The sequence below is a fragment of the Salvia hispanica genome, chromosome 2 (genome assembly GCF_029641045.1).
Source record: "Salvia hispanica isolate PSC_SH4W2 chromosome 2, Shi_PSC_v1, whole genome shotgun sequence".
Lineage (NCBI taxonomy): Eukaryota > Viridiplantae > Streptophyta > Magnoliopsida > Lamiales > Lamiaceae > Salvia > Salvia hispanica.
Window position 1 is genome coordinate 42,499,157 of NC_142693.1, and position 17,373 is coordinate 42,516,529.

General features: G+C 37.3%; 1 pseudogene across 1 annotated transcript; it reads left to right on the forward strand.

Annotated features, from left to right (window-relative positions):
• The first annotated feature begins 14,881 nt into the window (after window positions 1–14,881).
• LOC148932443 (uncharacterized) lies at window positions 14,882–17,015 on the forward strand (annotated as a pseudogene). The gene is made up of 2 exons (XR_016135707.1): window positions 14,882–15,559; window positions 16,269–17,015. The product of XR_016135707.1 is annotated as an uncharacterized LOC148932443 (transcript).
• The last annotated feature ends 358 nt before the right edge of the window (window positions 17,016–17,373 follow it).

A 17,373-nucleotide genomic window follows, 5' to 3' on the forward strand; every position in this document is an offset into this window, starting at 1 on the left:
GCTTAGTTCAATAAGGATGCTCATGGCCCTTGTTGCACAAAATGACTAGGAGCTTCACCAAATGGACGTGAAGACAGCTTTTCTCCACGGAGATCTTGAAGAAAGGATTTTCATGGAACAACCAGAGGGTTCATCAAGCCTGGGGATGAAAACAAGTTATGTTTGTTGAAAAGAAGCATTTATGGCATGAAGCAGTCAAGTAAGCAATGGAATCTGCAATTTGATGAGCATATGAAGAAAATTGGTTTTGTAAGCTCTAAGTATGATGACTGTGTATACTCTAAGAGAAAAGATGGGAGGCCAGTAGCTTTTCTTCTGCTATACGTAGATGACATGCTCATAGCTGGGTCAGATATTGATGAAGTTCAGAGGATCAAATATGATTTGAGTTGCAGGTTTGAGATGAAGGATTTGAGGGAGGGGGGGCTAAGAGGATTCTGGGGATAGATGTTATAAGAGACAGAAGAAGGAGACTGTTATGGCTCAGTCAGCAAAACTAAGCTAAAAAATTTAAGCTGCATGAGTCCAGAATTGTCTTAAATCCTTTAGGACAACATTTCAAGTTGTCTTCCAATCAGTGTCCTAAGAGTGATGAAGAAACGGAACAGAAGAAAAGAATACCTTATTCGAACATTATAGGAAGCATTATGTATGTTATGATTTGTACCCGGCCAGATCTTGCTCATGCAGTGAGTTTAACAAGTAGATACATGAGTGATCCGGGAAGAGTTCATTGGCAGGCACTTAAATGGGTGATGAGATATTTGAGAGGAACTGATAACTATAGGATATTGTATAGAGGAGATTCAGACCCAACAAAGGATGTCTTGATGGGATACTGTGACTCGGACTATGCATCAAACTGTGACAGCAGAAAATCTCAGACAGGATATGTATTCACTTTATATGGGTCAGCAATCACTTGGTCAAACTTATAATCAGTGGTAGCATTGTCCACAACGGAGGCGGAGTATATTGCACTTACTGATGCAGTTAAAGAGTGCTTTTGGCTCAAAGGAATTCTGATGGATTTTGGAGTCAGTCAAAAGAAGGTCATCATCAACTATGATAGTAGCAGCGCTATTTGCTTATCTAAGCATCAAACGTTCCATGACAAGAGCAAGCACATTGATGTGCGACTGCATTTCATAAGAGATGAAATTGGGAAAGAAAAGATAGAGGTAAGGAAGATAGCAACCGAGCACAATCCAGTTGATGCATTGACTAAGGTACTATCTGCTACCAAGTTCGTTTATTGCTTGGAGCTGGTTAGCATTCTCAGGAAGTAGAAGAAGGTTTGGTTGGAGGACAGGGACAGCTAGAGGTTGTTGATGTTGGATCCAAGGTGGAGTATTTGTTATGTTTTTGGCTCACAACATCTGTCACTTTCTTATTGGGCAATTAAGTTGGTTGAGTGGGGGTGCATGTGAGCCAATGTACAGGAGATTATATCTCTGCTGCAAGTAACAAATTGGGTATATAGAGTGAAACGTATTCTCTCATTTTGAAGAGAAATAACAGGAATTACACGCACATCACACACAGTAAAATTGAGCTGCTCTTTCATCAAGAAGATAGTTCGATTGGGGGATCTCTGTGATCGGTTCAAGAAGTGAGATTGTGGTTCATCTTCGCATTGGTTAGTTGTTGTTCTATTGCGTTTTAGAATCTGCAAATTGTAGTGAAGTTGAGGGAATTGTGTAGCTGCTTTTTTGCATTCCTCTTTGTAAGCCTTGAATCTAAAATCAATAATATCGCTCGAGTCTTCCCGTGGACGTAGATATCTTTACCGAACCACGTAATTCGGTGTCTTTGTGCTTGCGTTGATTTACAATACTTTGCCTATTTTGATTTTGGTTCTTGAGATTGATATCAATATTAGACTGTATTTATCAATGACTATAGTCTCTCTCTCTTCCACGTCATTTATAAAAAAAATTAGAAAATAGAAAGCGGTCCCTCTCTCTCCTTGACCTGAGGTCGACCAAATGAAAAAAAATGAGACCACTTGGTCGCTCTCTTTCTTCCATGCATTCACCAATGAGATTTTGCCATTTGGCACAATTTCATTGGTACGTAATTATTTTTCTTAATAAATCATTTATCTTTAATATATTATATTAAACAAAATTAATAGTGATATCAAAATTCATAGTTTTTCATTCTCTACAAATAGAGATCAAATTTGTTACGTATATTTTTTTGTAATTTTTATCTTCAATTATAATCCATTTTTATTTACTACAATTTCTTCTTTTTTTTTAAGTACTGTCAATTATTTACCCTTAATTTTGTTAGTACACAACGCAATTTTGTTTTTGGTTTGTTTGTCTATAAATTTTAATTTGTTATTTTTTGTGTTTCAATAATTTTACAATAAAAAATAATTTAAAGCAAATAGAATTATTATTTACAAATAATATAAAAAAATGATAGAAATTTGTATGGTCGGGTGGTCATTGATAAATCACTAAAAATAGATATGGTTGGGTTGGATGAATATTGATGATGTGGAGGAGATATAAACTAATTAAATATTGAAAAGGTGGATGGTTGGATTGAGTTGGATGATTGCTGATAAATATAGTCTTAGATACCGTTGTGACTTGACTTTGGGACCCACTCCAACATAACGATTTTCGTAAATTGACTGTCGTTCCTTTTGAGAGTGTGCCTTTGTGTGGGCCATCCTCTATTTTCACTCACTCGAATTTAATACCCGATCGATCTTTTAATTTTTTTTAAAATGGCTTGAATTTAATGTAAAATTAATAAAATAATACTCTCTCTATTCCAGTTTAAGAGTCACATTTTGCCATTTAAATCCGTCCCAATTTAATAGTCGCATTTAGAATCTACCATATTTGGACATAAAATTTAACCTCATTATTCATCAAAGTTACACTCAAATGCCATTATTTTCATAAAAATAAAATAAAACAAAATTCTAAACATACAAAAGTCAAAAGGGTCCAACTTTCCACTACCTCACTTTAATTATTACACACTCCAACAACCATTATCTCACTTCATTTATTACACACTCCATCAATTTCTTAAAACCCGTGTCATAACTAAATCTTACTCTAAAACTGGGATAGAGGGAGTAAATGATAAAAATAAAGTTAGTGAAAAATGAGTTATATTTCGTTAGAAAGAATAAATTTCTTAATATAGAAAGTTTTTATTTTTAGGAAATGAATCGAAATAGTGGAAAAATAATCCAAGTGATATTACTTCAAATGTTGGAGCAGTGTGGATGTATTTATTTGTAAAGAATGGGAGACGTGTTTAATATTATTGCATAATTGAAAGAATAAATTTGTAGTTCTCTCTAATAATTTATCAACACATTTTGAAAGAATTAATAAATTTGACTAGTAGAACATTGAGAAACAAACAATTTATCTCAATTCACTCCATTCGTTTCTTATTAATTGATAAGTACATTTTTTTGTCACAGAGATTAAAAAGAATATACTAATTGAATGATGAAAAATTGAAAAATGTATGAGTGAACAAAATAAGAGATAGAAAGAAATAACAAAATAAAAAAATAAACAAATAATAAAATAAGATAAATAATTATTTTTATCAAGAATGACTCAATTAATTTGAAACTTTACTAAATACTAATATGGAAAGTTTGTTAAATGGTGTGCCACATTCACAAACTGATCATATACTCATATACCCGTTGGTATTACTACTAGATGTCGAAGGAGCCAACTTGGTTGATGGTATTGACCAACGGTGGTATCTAACTGTTTGTTCCGTCACATTAAAATTTTAGAGTTTAATTAACATTTGCCTTTCTTTATTTACCTAGTTACAACTTATGGTTTTTATTTTCAACAAATATTAACGAAATATTAAATAATAGTTATACTCCAAATCTCAGTTGGTCTGCACGGTCCTTACGGCTCTAAGTCACCTTGTTTTGCTCCTATTCCACTGAACTGGCAAATGCTCCCTGATAAGACTAATTTCATGTATCGGTTATATGATGAAAAGTCACCATTTACTGGGTCTAACACATTGTTTAAGCCAGGTGTGTGAAGGAAATTCGCCAGGTCTAGGAAGAATTGAAGGCAGTGGACCAGCGAAGGAAGGAGGCGAAAAGTGAGTAAAATCAAGGAAGAAAATGGCTAGACGAGGGGAGTCCGAAGCTGAGGGCAAAGAAGACTATTCACACTAAAGAGCCCATGCTGGACCCACTTCCACGCCTATATAAGGAGGAGCATGCAACACACATGATATAGGCTATATAGCCTCAGCTCACACACACACACACACACTTGGGAAATGGAAATTCTGGGGTAGAATAGTGGTTTCATCTTCGGGAAATTATGTGCAACACCGTCCTCAAGGAGGGCGAAGATACAATCATTTACTTTTCAGCGTATATGTTTTGCTTTCTGTCGAACTTCGCCGTTTCGAAGTCGAATTTCCGTTTGCTACTTGTTGTTTATCTATGAATTTTATTTTACGTCATGATGGTGTTGATTCTGTGTTGATTTGTGTTGATTCTATGTTTTGAGGAGTTTGTTTTGGAGGTTGATTGTTATTCAATTTGTTGGATGTTTTGCATACTTGATCTAGGAAATATGAGTTGATCTGTGGAGAATCGGCGAATCTGTAGTTATGGAAATGATTTTGATCGGAGTTTGTCTCGGATGCTTGGATCCGGAGTGGATATAGCATCCGAAGTTTGGATCTGAACATGGGAACTGAATTGTGCATGAATTTTGAATTTCTGCTTTCGTTTTTTGCTTTACTTCATCTAGGAGATAGAGATCTGAGATTTTGTTGGGTTTCTCGGCGTTTTTCTGACGTCCGATTTGTGGTCGCCGTTGAGTTGCTAGCGTTGTTCTGTTTTCATCATGTTTCAATTAAATTCCGATGATGCTTGCGCTTTGTAGGTAGTTTGGCTTAGAGTTGGTTATTTTGCAGCTTTTGGTCGTACACTTCTATTTTCGGGAAAATGGTCCCCACTGCATGCGTCGAGTCTGTCTAGCTAGATTAGGTAGCAATATTACTAGATCTAGGGATTTTGTTTGAGATAGTGATGATATAATGCCAATCTGTGTTGCGTGGTTGTTTCCTGTTCTTAGATCTAGATATAGTTAAATTTCTTTTCCTTTGTCTAGTATAAGTTCCTCAACCCAAATTTGCATGGCAGCAGCCATACCACCCAAAAGCCCTTTAAATGCATGATTTCGCATTGTCCTCATGGGATCGATCCCTACTTCCCTATACTAATTCTAGTATACGCGAGTTGAGGGTTTTGAAGTGATATTCTGTGTGTCCAACGACTGAGATCTTTCAGCGTTCCGCGAGTTCCTAGACCTTGTGATCTAGTGGATTCTCTTAACCCAGGAAGCTTGATATTCCTTATTGTGCACGCAGCTAAAAAGACATCTATCACTCCCTTAAATCTCTAATTTAAATCACTAAATCCTAAGCGGGTTCACTATGGGAGATTTCTATTTCTAACATTTGGTAGAATTAAAAGAATTGAGCTATAATTAGCCACATATATAATTCTTTTTCCAATTATTTAATATCATAGAAATTTTCAAGAATTGGTCCAAATATTACCCAAAATAAAGACTTTGACCTAATAAAATTATGGATTGACAAATTTATCCCTCCAAGTGGAAAGGTGGAAAAATGGGGCAAATGTGTAAAACCAAGTCCATTTCTTGATGTACTTTTCAATGCACAAACAATTCTTACCTAGCAAGATTTCAATTCTTCCTCAATTGGCATGAATAGTGCAGACCCCACCACAATTATAAGGCCCCCAACAATTAATTAGTGAAAGGTGAACAATCATAATTCTTCCAATTGGGCCAAGAATTGCCCAATTCTTACATAGTGAACACGTCCTAAACATCCGTTAAGAGTTTAAAGAGAACTTAAGAATCAATAAAGGAACAAGAGGCCCTATTTGGTGCTGGAAAGCCAAAAGAATTCAAGAAAACAACTGAAAGGTAAGCAGAGCTGAACTTGTGCTTGACCTTGCTTTTTGATTCGTGCCTCGATCTTGGGAACTCTCTTTTGGTGGCTTATGCTTTGTGTGTCTCTCTGCTAAATCTATTTTTTTTCTTTTCTTATTAATTTTGGACTTGGTTTTTAAAATTTGTCGGAAATGAATCGAAGAGCTCAAGCAGCATTCGTGCAATATGCATACGCAATGGGGTGTGATTCATACAATCCAGTAACTTGGATTATGCCGAGGGATGATTCGACGAAGCCGGTTACAACAAGACACTTCCTATTTTTTGATTTAAATTAATGCAATTTTCTATTTTAAAATACTATAAAATAGTTTTTTTTTTTTGAATCAAGATTGTGGAATTAAGTTGGGAAATGAGGCTGAAACTGGGGCGGCTCATGTAGTTGTTTCTTGTTGTGATTGAAATAAGAAAAACTAACATGGCATACGAAAAATGAGGTCTGGGACTTGTTATTTTGGGCACATTTCAAATGCCCTTAGGGCATTAGCAATAAGGGCCCTTCTCCAGAACCCATCTCAAGAGCCTATCTCTATTTTTTTCTGCCACGTTAGCAGGCCCATCTCAGAGCCTATCTCCCTGCAATAGAGAGCCCATCCCAAAACTTATCTCAGAGCCGATTTTATTTCTACTTCATTAAAAAATACATACTTCATTAAAAAACATATTTCGTTAAAAAACATGCTTCATTAAAAAAACATATTACGAAAAAAAAAGATAGATAAAAACAACAAACACAAATCAATCATCGGGTTCCGGCTCGTCATCCTCGTCAAGACCCATCTTCTTCTTCAAAAATTAAAATTAAAATTAATAAAATTAATAGAAAGTAATAAAATTTTTTAAAAAATGGAAAATCGGCTCCGACATCGGCCCTGCCTCCGCAATGGAGGCCCATCGCAGGGCCGATGCGGAGCCCTTGGCTATCGGCTGGGCCGATATATCGGCGCGGAGGCGGAGGCAATGGAGAGGGAGAATCGGCCCTCCCTCCGCAATGAAGACCCATGGGTGCCGATTGGGGGGCTGATCCATCGGCTCTTGTAATCGGCTCCCACTGCGAATGCTCTTAGTTGATTGCTTAGTCATTCTCTTTGAATTGACGTTTTCGTAGTTCTTGGAAGATTCCCGTATAAGGTTCTACTAAAAATGGAAGTTGATTTCCTAATTTGTTCCACTTTTTGAACTTAGTCAATTTGTTGTTCCTCTGTTGCCACCATATATAGTTTTGTTATGTGTGAAATATTATGTTTTCACGCTTTAATGTTAATTTTAGGCGGTTCACAATGAACCGTACATTCAATATAACATAAAATAACCTGGCTAGTTAATTTTTCTTGTTCACGTGATCACCTAGCAATGCATGATCTTTTGTCGGCACACATAAAAAATTATTAAATAATATTCGTATCTTATACTCCCTCCGTCCAACAAATATAGAAGGCATCACGAGATTTTAGATTGTTTTGTTTTGTGTGTAAAGTGGACAAAGAAAATTATATTAATGTGAGAGTGAAATTTTGCCAAAAATGGAAATATGACATCTTTAGTGGGCAAATTAAAAAGGAAAGTGAGACATCTTTTATGGGACGAAGGAAGTACTATTATATTATTCTAACTTAGTTAACTCCCTCCGTTCCTTCATATTTGAGTCATTTTTCTATTTCGGAAAGTTCCTCATAATTGAGTCATTTCCACATATAGTAATTCCTCCGTCCCAACTGAGTTGGTATAAAATTTTTGGGAAAGGAGATTAAGAAATTGTTGAATAGATTAAATGAAAGTAAAATAAAATAGGAAAAAGAAAAAAAAAAAGTAGGAGAGAAAAAGAGAGAGTAATGTAGATGATGAAATAAAGTAAAAGTGATAGGATGTTTTGTTTTTTTTCAAAAAATGAAATGACTTAACTTTTTCAGGACGTCCCAAAAAGGAATACGACTAAACTTAGTTGGGACGGAGGAATAACACTTTTTCTCACTCTTACTTTACTCTTTCTTACTATCTCCATCCCAGAATAAAAGTTATATTTTGTCATTTCAGTCCATTCCAAAATAAGAGTCGCATTTCACTTTTACCATAATGGTAAGTACTTTATTCTCTCTACTCCGTGCTGAAATATTTTGTCTCAACTATAAGCTCAGGGGGAGTACTTTTATAGCTGAACAATTTATTTTAGATGTTTATTTCTGTAATTAGAAATCGTAGAAAAGGTAAAAAAGTACTCCTATCCTAAAATATAGTTTCGATTAATTATTTTATTTAGAATGAACTTTGCAAATCGTTCATGAATTATTTCGCTTTCACAAACGTCCTGAAAAAAATAATATCACCAGTGTTATCTATGTTAGAGTTTTATATACAACAAAACGTTTTTGAGTGTTTACATATTGTAAGCTTTTTTTTTTATTTCAAAAATTAAATAAATTATTTTGCCACAATGTGTTATCTTAGTTGTTATAAATATTTAAATGTATAAAAAATAAAATAAGTCAAAGTTTTTTGTTTACATAGACTGGATGTGGGTGTTCACATTAAAGTAATACAGTCAGTTCTTAATAAGAGAGAAATTGTACTTATTTCACAATTTAAAGATATGCATTAACTACCTATCGTGAAACATTGCAGTGCAGTCTGTATATTTCCTACACTTAAAATGTGTTAGCTTACACATTTAGGAAAGTCCTATTAATATAACTGGAGTTGAATTGAATAGGTATGACACACAAAACTGGATTTTATTCGATGCGTTCATTAAGTGATAAGATTTGGAGGTGTTAAGAGCATTAGCAATAAGGGACCTTCCCATCGCCATGCGGGGGACGGTGGTCGGGAAGGCTACTATTGCGGTCGTCCTGAGAGCGTTGAGATGAAGGGCATGCCCGAGAGCGAGATGGTGGTGGGACGGCACAGCGTATTGCAAGTCAACCAGCGAACCACCCTGATTTTTCATTTTTATTTAATCTTTTATTTTTGCTCTATATATACAACTCATAGCCCGTCATATTTATAATATTTGATATATATACCAAAAATTAGACTGAATTGAATTGAAGAGCTTTTGGGAGGGCAGTGAAAACGGTAGGGTTGTAATGATATGACGGACGAAATTTTTTAGAGGGATGTGTGAGGGCTTTCTCTATTTTGAATGCTATAAGCATCCACTATAGGAGAGCCGCGGATCGTGGCTCTCCCGTAGCCCGGCCGCGGCTCCCTATAGTGACTTGGATGGGCGGATGTGCCGGGGGGGGGGGGGGCGACACTTGGGTGTGAGGCGCGACGCTCCTATTGCAGCAGCCACGGGCCGCGGCTCCCCTAATTTCTAATTTTTTATTATTTTTTTTTAATTTTTGAAAATATTTCTTTGTATACCTAAAATTCAACTCTTATTTTTACTCTACTCTCACACACAATTTACCCTATTCCCTTCAATTTTAATTTTTGTGAAATGCAAGGCGGAGATGATCCCGGCTATGGAGATTCGGGACAGGGGAGCTTTCCACCTCCCTAACACTGGAGATCAAGTCCCACCCGTCCTCTATCCCAGACGTGGAGTCCGCCATCGCCGGCGCCGTGGCGACAAACACCCCAAAACCGGGGTCAGTCCCCGGCTTATCAGCAGAGATATGCGGGTCGTACCCAACCGGGGATGGGCGAATACCGACCCAACATGGACGCGATAAACTTCTCGTCCTAATTCCAATCCAACCCATTCCAGAGCAGTCAATCTCCGCTCGATGAATCTGATAGATTCACATGGGAACAATTGTCGGGGTCGTCTGAGACCCCGACGCCCGGTCGTGTAGAGACGGGGAGAGGAGGCGGTGGAAGAAGCGGCGGGCGAAGTGACGGTGGCACCGGCGGGCGAAGGGGCGGCGGCGGGCGAGGCGGTGGATCCGCGCGAGGTGGCGGCGGGCAGCAAGGCGGCCGCGGTGGTCGCGGAGAAGGCGACGGCGGCGGCAGGCAGCAAGGTGGCCGCGGTGGTCGCAGAGAAGGCGATGGCGGTGGTGGTCGACAAGGGTTTCTGTACACAGACAATGAGTCTGTTGCTATTGCTAGGTCATGGGACACGGTGACGATAGATGCCATAGTTGGCACGGATCAGACCGACTTATGCTTCTGGCGGAAAGTCCTGGTGGTGTACAATGAATTCAAACCGCCGGGGAGCGTCGACCGTATACCCGACCAGATCCGGAAGAAGTTCGGCAGGATCACTACAACTCTCCGGAAGTTCATTGGTATATACGAGAACCAAATGCGCAATGCTAGAGTGGCCGCAGCGAAGCCGACGTATAATCGTTGTCGATGCAGTTGTTCAATGTGCAAGAGGGCAAGAAGTTTACCTACTGGGCAGAATTCCTCGTTCTGCGGAACTCCCCAAAATTCAGAGCCATCTGCGAGAACGAGTCTAATTCTGGGCCGAGGCGTACAAGACGGGGCAGGGCCGACAATTACAGCAGTAGTAGCGGCGGTTCAAGGACCTTCGACCTCAACGACGAGGTTATGGAGGAGCCCCCCTCGTCACTATCCCGGCGTCCACGGCCCCTGGGTCAAAAGCCCGCAATCCGAGCCGCTAGATCCGCCTCCGCCGCTGCATCCCAACACTCTACTGCGGGCCCATCTGCATCCGCCCCCGGACCGGCCCGAGCGGCGTTGAACAACACCCTGGAGGTGCAGATGGTGAAGCAACTCCAGGACACTCTGGCCTTGTATGAGAAGTCGACCGACCCGTCTACCAAGAGGATGTACTACGACCTTATAGTGAGGCTGAGGACGTTGTTGGGGTGGGAGGACACGGCGGTGGCGGCGACGGGACCTCAGAGCGGTGGTGGTGGTGGTGACGGTGATGGCGTTGGCGGTGACGATGCAACAGGCGAAGAAGAAGCGGCGGATTCTGATGATGACACCGAGTAGTCGGCGATGGCGGTGTTTTTTTTAGTTTTTGTTTGAGTGTTTTAAACAATTTTCGTTGTATAATTTTACCCCGTTCTATAATACAACGAAGGTTTAGTTTTCGATTTAGTTTTTATTAAATTATGCATTTTATTTAATTATTATAGTCTAACAATTTTTATTGTAGTAAAATTAAAATATAAACAAAATGGAAAAAATAAATGATTGTATGGCTTGGGCATGTCCACTATAGTGGAAAACATGGGCGTTTTGGGTCCGGCCACGATTTTGTGGCCTTGCCACACTTTGTGGCTTGGCCCGGCCAACTATAGTGGACACTCTACGATGGTTTCTCCAAAGCGTGAAGACCAAAATAACCTTTTCTAAAGGAGTTTTCTAATCGAGTTCTTGATTTAGAGATTTATTGAGTTTGAGATTTGAGGGGTGATCTTCTCAAGAAAGGAATTCAGCGGTTGATTATCAGGAAGAACAAAATATTCTCTACACAGTGATCTAGTTTAGGATTTGTTTGTACCAACCGATTGCGGCGACGCAGGGAATCGGAGATTTCAACTCACCGTAGTTGCTGAACTAGGGCATGCAGTAATTTTGAATTGATTTCTGGCGACTGATTTTGGGGTAACTGCACTAATCAGAAAACTTTACTATAAATAAATAAAAACTAATATTGGTAGATGATCTAAAATTAAAAAATATGACTATGACGTCGTGGATGAACAGTGTTATTATCTTCATTCATAAAAAGCTAGTCGTAGTTTTGGACAAAGTAAGTTTTAATGTAACTAAATAATTAAATGGAAAAAAGAGTAGTTTATATTAGAAATGGACCACTCACTCTTTAAAAGGCCTCATAAGAGGAGGGTTATCCACACTTATACAGAGAAGCTAGGATCATCACCAAGCCGATGTGGAACAATGATTTGGAGAATTTAACATGCTCCCTCACGTGTGGGCCGGAATGACACATCAGACTTCCATCACGTCGGTAGGCAAGAGAAGAGATAAAGAGATAAATCATCATCGACTTGAGCTCTGCTCTGATACCATATTAGAAATGGACCACTCACCCCTTAAAAGGCCTCATAAGGGGAAGAGTTATCTACACTTATATAGAGAAGCTAGGATCATCACCAAACCGATGTGAGACAATGATTTGGAGAATTTAACCGTTTAAATGTTAGTGAAAAAATTCATCTCACATTCTCAAAAGAAAGAAATTTTTTTACTATAAATGGATAGAGGTTATTTTAACAGATGATTCGAAATGAAATTATATAACTATTTCTTTAATATTGGAATAGTTATTCATGTTGTTGACCTTCTAGTTGCAGCACAAAAATATGTTACAAAATGCAATTTAATAGACTTTTAATACATCCAACCACACAATGAAATTTAAATAAGTATACTCCATATTCTAAATATTTTAAAGATACATCATAGTCGAACAGCTCATATATTATCCGATAGTGCCACCAAGTGATGATAAGTGACAAAAATATGATGATAAATTCAAAAAATAAATTAACATTATGGCTTCGTGCACAAATTAAATAAAAAAAAAAACAAGATTTGAATTAGATTTCTAGCAAAAGTAGACAATAATCTTTATTCCCCCCGCAGATGCCGGCAAGACAAATTCTGTATACTAAGAAAAACTAAACCTTGCACGTGATTTAAATAGTGGAGACAATGAACACACCTTCATTTTTCTGAGCGAATTTAAGAACAAACAGTGTTATTAGTAAATGCCCAGATCGACAAAAACTCTGAGCAAATCTTACAACTGATTAACTTCATTATTTTTCTGACATCCTACCAACTAAAATGGAGTAGAATTAAACTGTAACAACTTCCACTGTCCTTATCAGTAATGTTACTCTCAAATCCTATGCAAAGAGTCGGTAACCAACTCGGGTGGAAATATAATGGTCATGTTGACCCACAAGACCTCTCTCTAAGGGATCTTAGAAATATCTTACATAGGAGTATTCCTTGTGTTCCGTATTAGCTGAGTCATTTCTTTTTCTGCATTCTTATTTACCTTATTTTGTCAATTACTTTACTCTATTTCCATTTTAACTATTTATTATTACTCCCCCCGTCCCGCTTAAGATGTCACATTTTCTTTTTTAGTTTGTCCCAACTAAGATGACATATTTCTTTTTTTTGATAACTTTCTCTCTCCAATTAATACACTCAACCACTTTTTCTCACTCCTATTAAAATATTCATCTTTCTTTACCTCTCTACTTTAATACTTACACCCACCTTCTCTCTCTTCAATTAAACACTTTAACCAATAACTCCTAAAATCCTGTGCCGGCTAAGCAATGTGTCATCTTAGCCGGGACGGAGGGAGTATTTTTCTAAAACGAGTGTAGAAAATGAAACGACTCAACGACTACGAAACAGATGGAGTAAGAATTTGTTAATCTTGGCATAAGTCAAGAGTAGTTGAAGAAAATTAAGTCATGAATACTTCTTCTTGACCCAAAGTTCGATAAATTTGACTCATCAGAATGATATCCAATGACTTAGCCGGCAGTATACCTCCTAATACTTTATAATCAAACAATGGACTGGGAATACTGTGATACAGTATTATAATTACAACTCAACTGTTTAAAAAATCCGATTCAACTACAATGAATAAAGTAGTATATTATAACAAGACCATAGAGAATGGTTCATTAATCCTTCCATATTGCAATGTGAACTCTTAAGAGTGTTCAGTTACATAAGATTAATTTGGCACAAAATTGAATAGTCCGGCTTCTCAGGATAAAATTTTGCACAGGAAAGACCAAGACACAGAGGTCAAACGAATCTTATGTGGCACTGTCATAAGTTTAATTATCGTGCCCTATCTAGCCAATCAAACATCATTTACAAGACTGAATCTTATGTAATTAATCAAATTGTACACAACCTTATGTATATATATATGGTCAGATAATAAAATAATGTTAGGTTGCAAACATCTACTCACATCACTTCAGTTAGCTCATGATGTATATCACACAAATTAAATAACCCGGTCTAAATTTGTTCAAGAATGCATTATGCTCAATGGGCCATTTTTCCAGTCCATTAAGCTAGGAGTGAATGTCAAATAGGAGAATAAATTTTGGGCTTGTTTATTTTGGAGGGTTTGTAATTTGGTAGATAGATGGCGTAGTAAACCCTACACCCTTATAAAACTAAAAAATATTACCCCCTTCGTCCACTATTTAGAGCTCTTTTGACTCGACACGGGTTTTAAGAAATTATTTGACTTTGTGAAGAAAAGTCAAGTGAGAAAGTGAGTGGAATATGAAACTCATTTAAAGTATTAGTTTTATATTGGATTGTGAGTGGAAAAAATGGATTGTGTGTGTAAAAAATTAGTGTAATGTGAAGTGTATACTAAAAGTGGAATAAAGTAAATAGTTCAATAAATTCTGGACATTTCAAAATTACAAAATGCTCTTTAAATGGTGGACATAGGGAGCATGTGATTTGTGCATTTTGAAAGTATTAAGGATACTTATCTATCATTTGACTCAAACCAATACAATTAAGGATTTTAATTATCCTTCCAATCTCTATCTATAGAAAGGGAAACAGAAAATTTCTAGTAATCATTCAGTCCTATCCATTCTCATCCATCAAAGTAAATGAAGGCTTTAGGAAAGAGATAAAGTGTAGTACATATCTTACCAGGAACATCACCGCTTGAACTAGCCACAACCCCTTTAAGTCTCTTTTCTGAATGCTTTCATCATCTATTTAAGAGATTATTTAGTTTGAGAAACAATTGAACCAAGCACTCTCTCTATCATTATACTTCAAGTGGTGCACAATAACCTAAGTATTCACTCAAAGAATCTCTTTTCTTTTTCTTTTCCTTTTTGATTTTTCTCTTTTGCTTTTGTCCAATAATTGTGCAAATTCCCTAATGAAGAGTATGAACTTTGTAGTGGAAATGTACAAGTTAAGTGCTTTAATAAAGCATGTCCTATATATACATCAGAGTTAGGAAATCACAAGCTTATATGTAAAAAATAAAAGAGGCGAAAATGGAGACGCCACCGGAAAAGAAACTATATGATGCTGCAACAAGGGGAGATGTAGCAATTATTCAAATACTTGTGCAACAAGATCCATTTCTTGTTGATCAAGTTTCATTCGCTCGTTCAAGAAATCTCCTTCATATAGCAACACTGGCGGGGCAAGTAGGCATCGTGGAAGAGTTGTTGAGGATAAACTCAGAGCTAGCTCGAGATATCGACTCCAAAAAGTCATCATCTCTTCACATTGCAGCTGCAGAAGGGCACGTTGAGATTGCCAAAAAACTGTTATCTGTAGCCCCTGAGATGCTCTGGTGGCTCGACGATCAAGGCATGAATCCAGTTCATATTGCAGCCATGAGAGGGCATGTTGGGATTTTGGAGGTTCTGCTTGAACATGGCTTGTCTCCTGCTAGGGAGAGACTGCATCGCGGTCAGACCGTGTTGCACTTGTGCGCAAAACATGGTCAGATTCAGACGTTGAGGTTTTTGGTGGAGAGATTGGGCCATCTTTTGTCTGTGAAGGATGATGATGGGGAGACACTCTATGATTTGGCTGTTAGAAGCACTCAAGTTGAAGTAAGTACCATCTCTTTTGTTTGTGTTCATGGTTTTAGTTCCATAATTTAGCTACCCAAATTTTTATTTTTAGTCATATTATATATACATTCGACTTGAGTTGCAACGACAATCACTCCACATATGTGTCATTCAGTTTGTTAGACATAATTATAGTGAGATACTACTACAATATAGGATAAATGTAGATTATATTGTATGTGTGAGTTTGTCAAGCGGTAGAGTGGTAATGCTCGAAACTAAAGGTTCTAGAATTGAGTTCACCGTGGCATGACCTTTGAATTTATATTAATTTGACCATCCAAAAAAAATACTCCATTAATATAAAGATGTTGAATTCTTTTGAAATAGTAAAGGGTAAAATTATAGAAAACATTAGTCTCGAGCTAATAAGTTTAATTTTTGTTGAATTTGGTGACTACGATTCCTTATCAGTTGATTATCCATTTTTAAAAGTAAAGGGTATGTTTGTTTGCTCTTTATTTTTAAAAAAATGGTTGAACTACAGTATAATATCCAAAAATTTGCGACTCAACTACAATAGACAAGTAGTAGTTGGCTAGAACTTTCAGAATTTAAGCTGGTGGTTTCATGCAACTCGTATTTTTCTTTTTAGTTAACTAAATTAAGGATTGAATAATTAGTGTAATCAAATTAGTATTTTAAATATAATATATTATATTAATTAAATACCCTAATTCTTACTCAGATGATGGAATATTTGATTGGAAACAACACAATCAAGCAACAAGATGAATCCAAAGTCAAAGAGATAACCGGCATGACCATGGTAGTGGTGGGGTTGATAGCCGCGATGGCCTTCCAGGCGGGCGTGAGCCCCCCAGGCGGCGTGTGGCAGGACGACACACCATCACACATAGCCGGCAAAGCAGTGATGGCATCTTCTCATACCGAACTATACAAACTCTTCTCTCGTGCTAACACCACGGCTTTCATTTCCTCCGTCTTGGTCATCTTTCTTGTCGCCATCAACGCGCCAAAGAATTCAGACTTTCGTGGTGGTCATATGGTACGCAACACTGGTGTCGATGGCATCTATTGGAGTGAGTTATGGAGCTTCCATAGTCATTACAAATCCTGCGGAAACACAAAGAGTTGGCCTAGTTATTGGTGTAGTAGCCGGTGGGTTCGGGGGCATCTTTTTTTTACTACTTGTCTGGCTTGATCTAACCAAGGCTTACTCTACTTGGAAGAGTCTGAAACTGCAGCATGAAGATCATACAATTTCTGATCGAATCTTTCGCATTTTCTATCAGTTGGTTGAAACCTAGGAAGATTGCATAAGAATTTTTGAGAGAAAACGATTAAATCTCATTTGATTAATTGTATCAGTATGAAAGGAAAGTACTATATTACACGTACTAGTATCTTGTAGTATTTCTTTAAATTTATATTCCCTCCGTCCTAATAGATATGCAACATTTTGTTTCCGGCACATGATTTTATGCAGTGTTGTTTTATGAGTTAATCAAGAGAGTAAAGTAAGAGAAAAGAAAAAGTAGATATAGTATTTTTTCTATTTTAGGAAACATTTCATTTTTATAGAGACAATCCAAAAAAGAAAAATGTTTCATTTCTAATGGGACACAAGAGGGAGTACAACTATTATGCCTGGTGCATTGATGGCGAGAGAGTATAAACAGTGGATGGAGAGTATTTAATGGAGTAAAAAAAATTGCAAACACACATCTACTACTCCCTCCGTCCCATAAAAATATGTACTCTTTACTTTTTAGTCTGTCTTACGAGAATATGCACTTTTCAATTTTAGAAATTATTTTCTCTTCTATTGA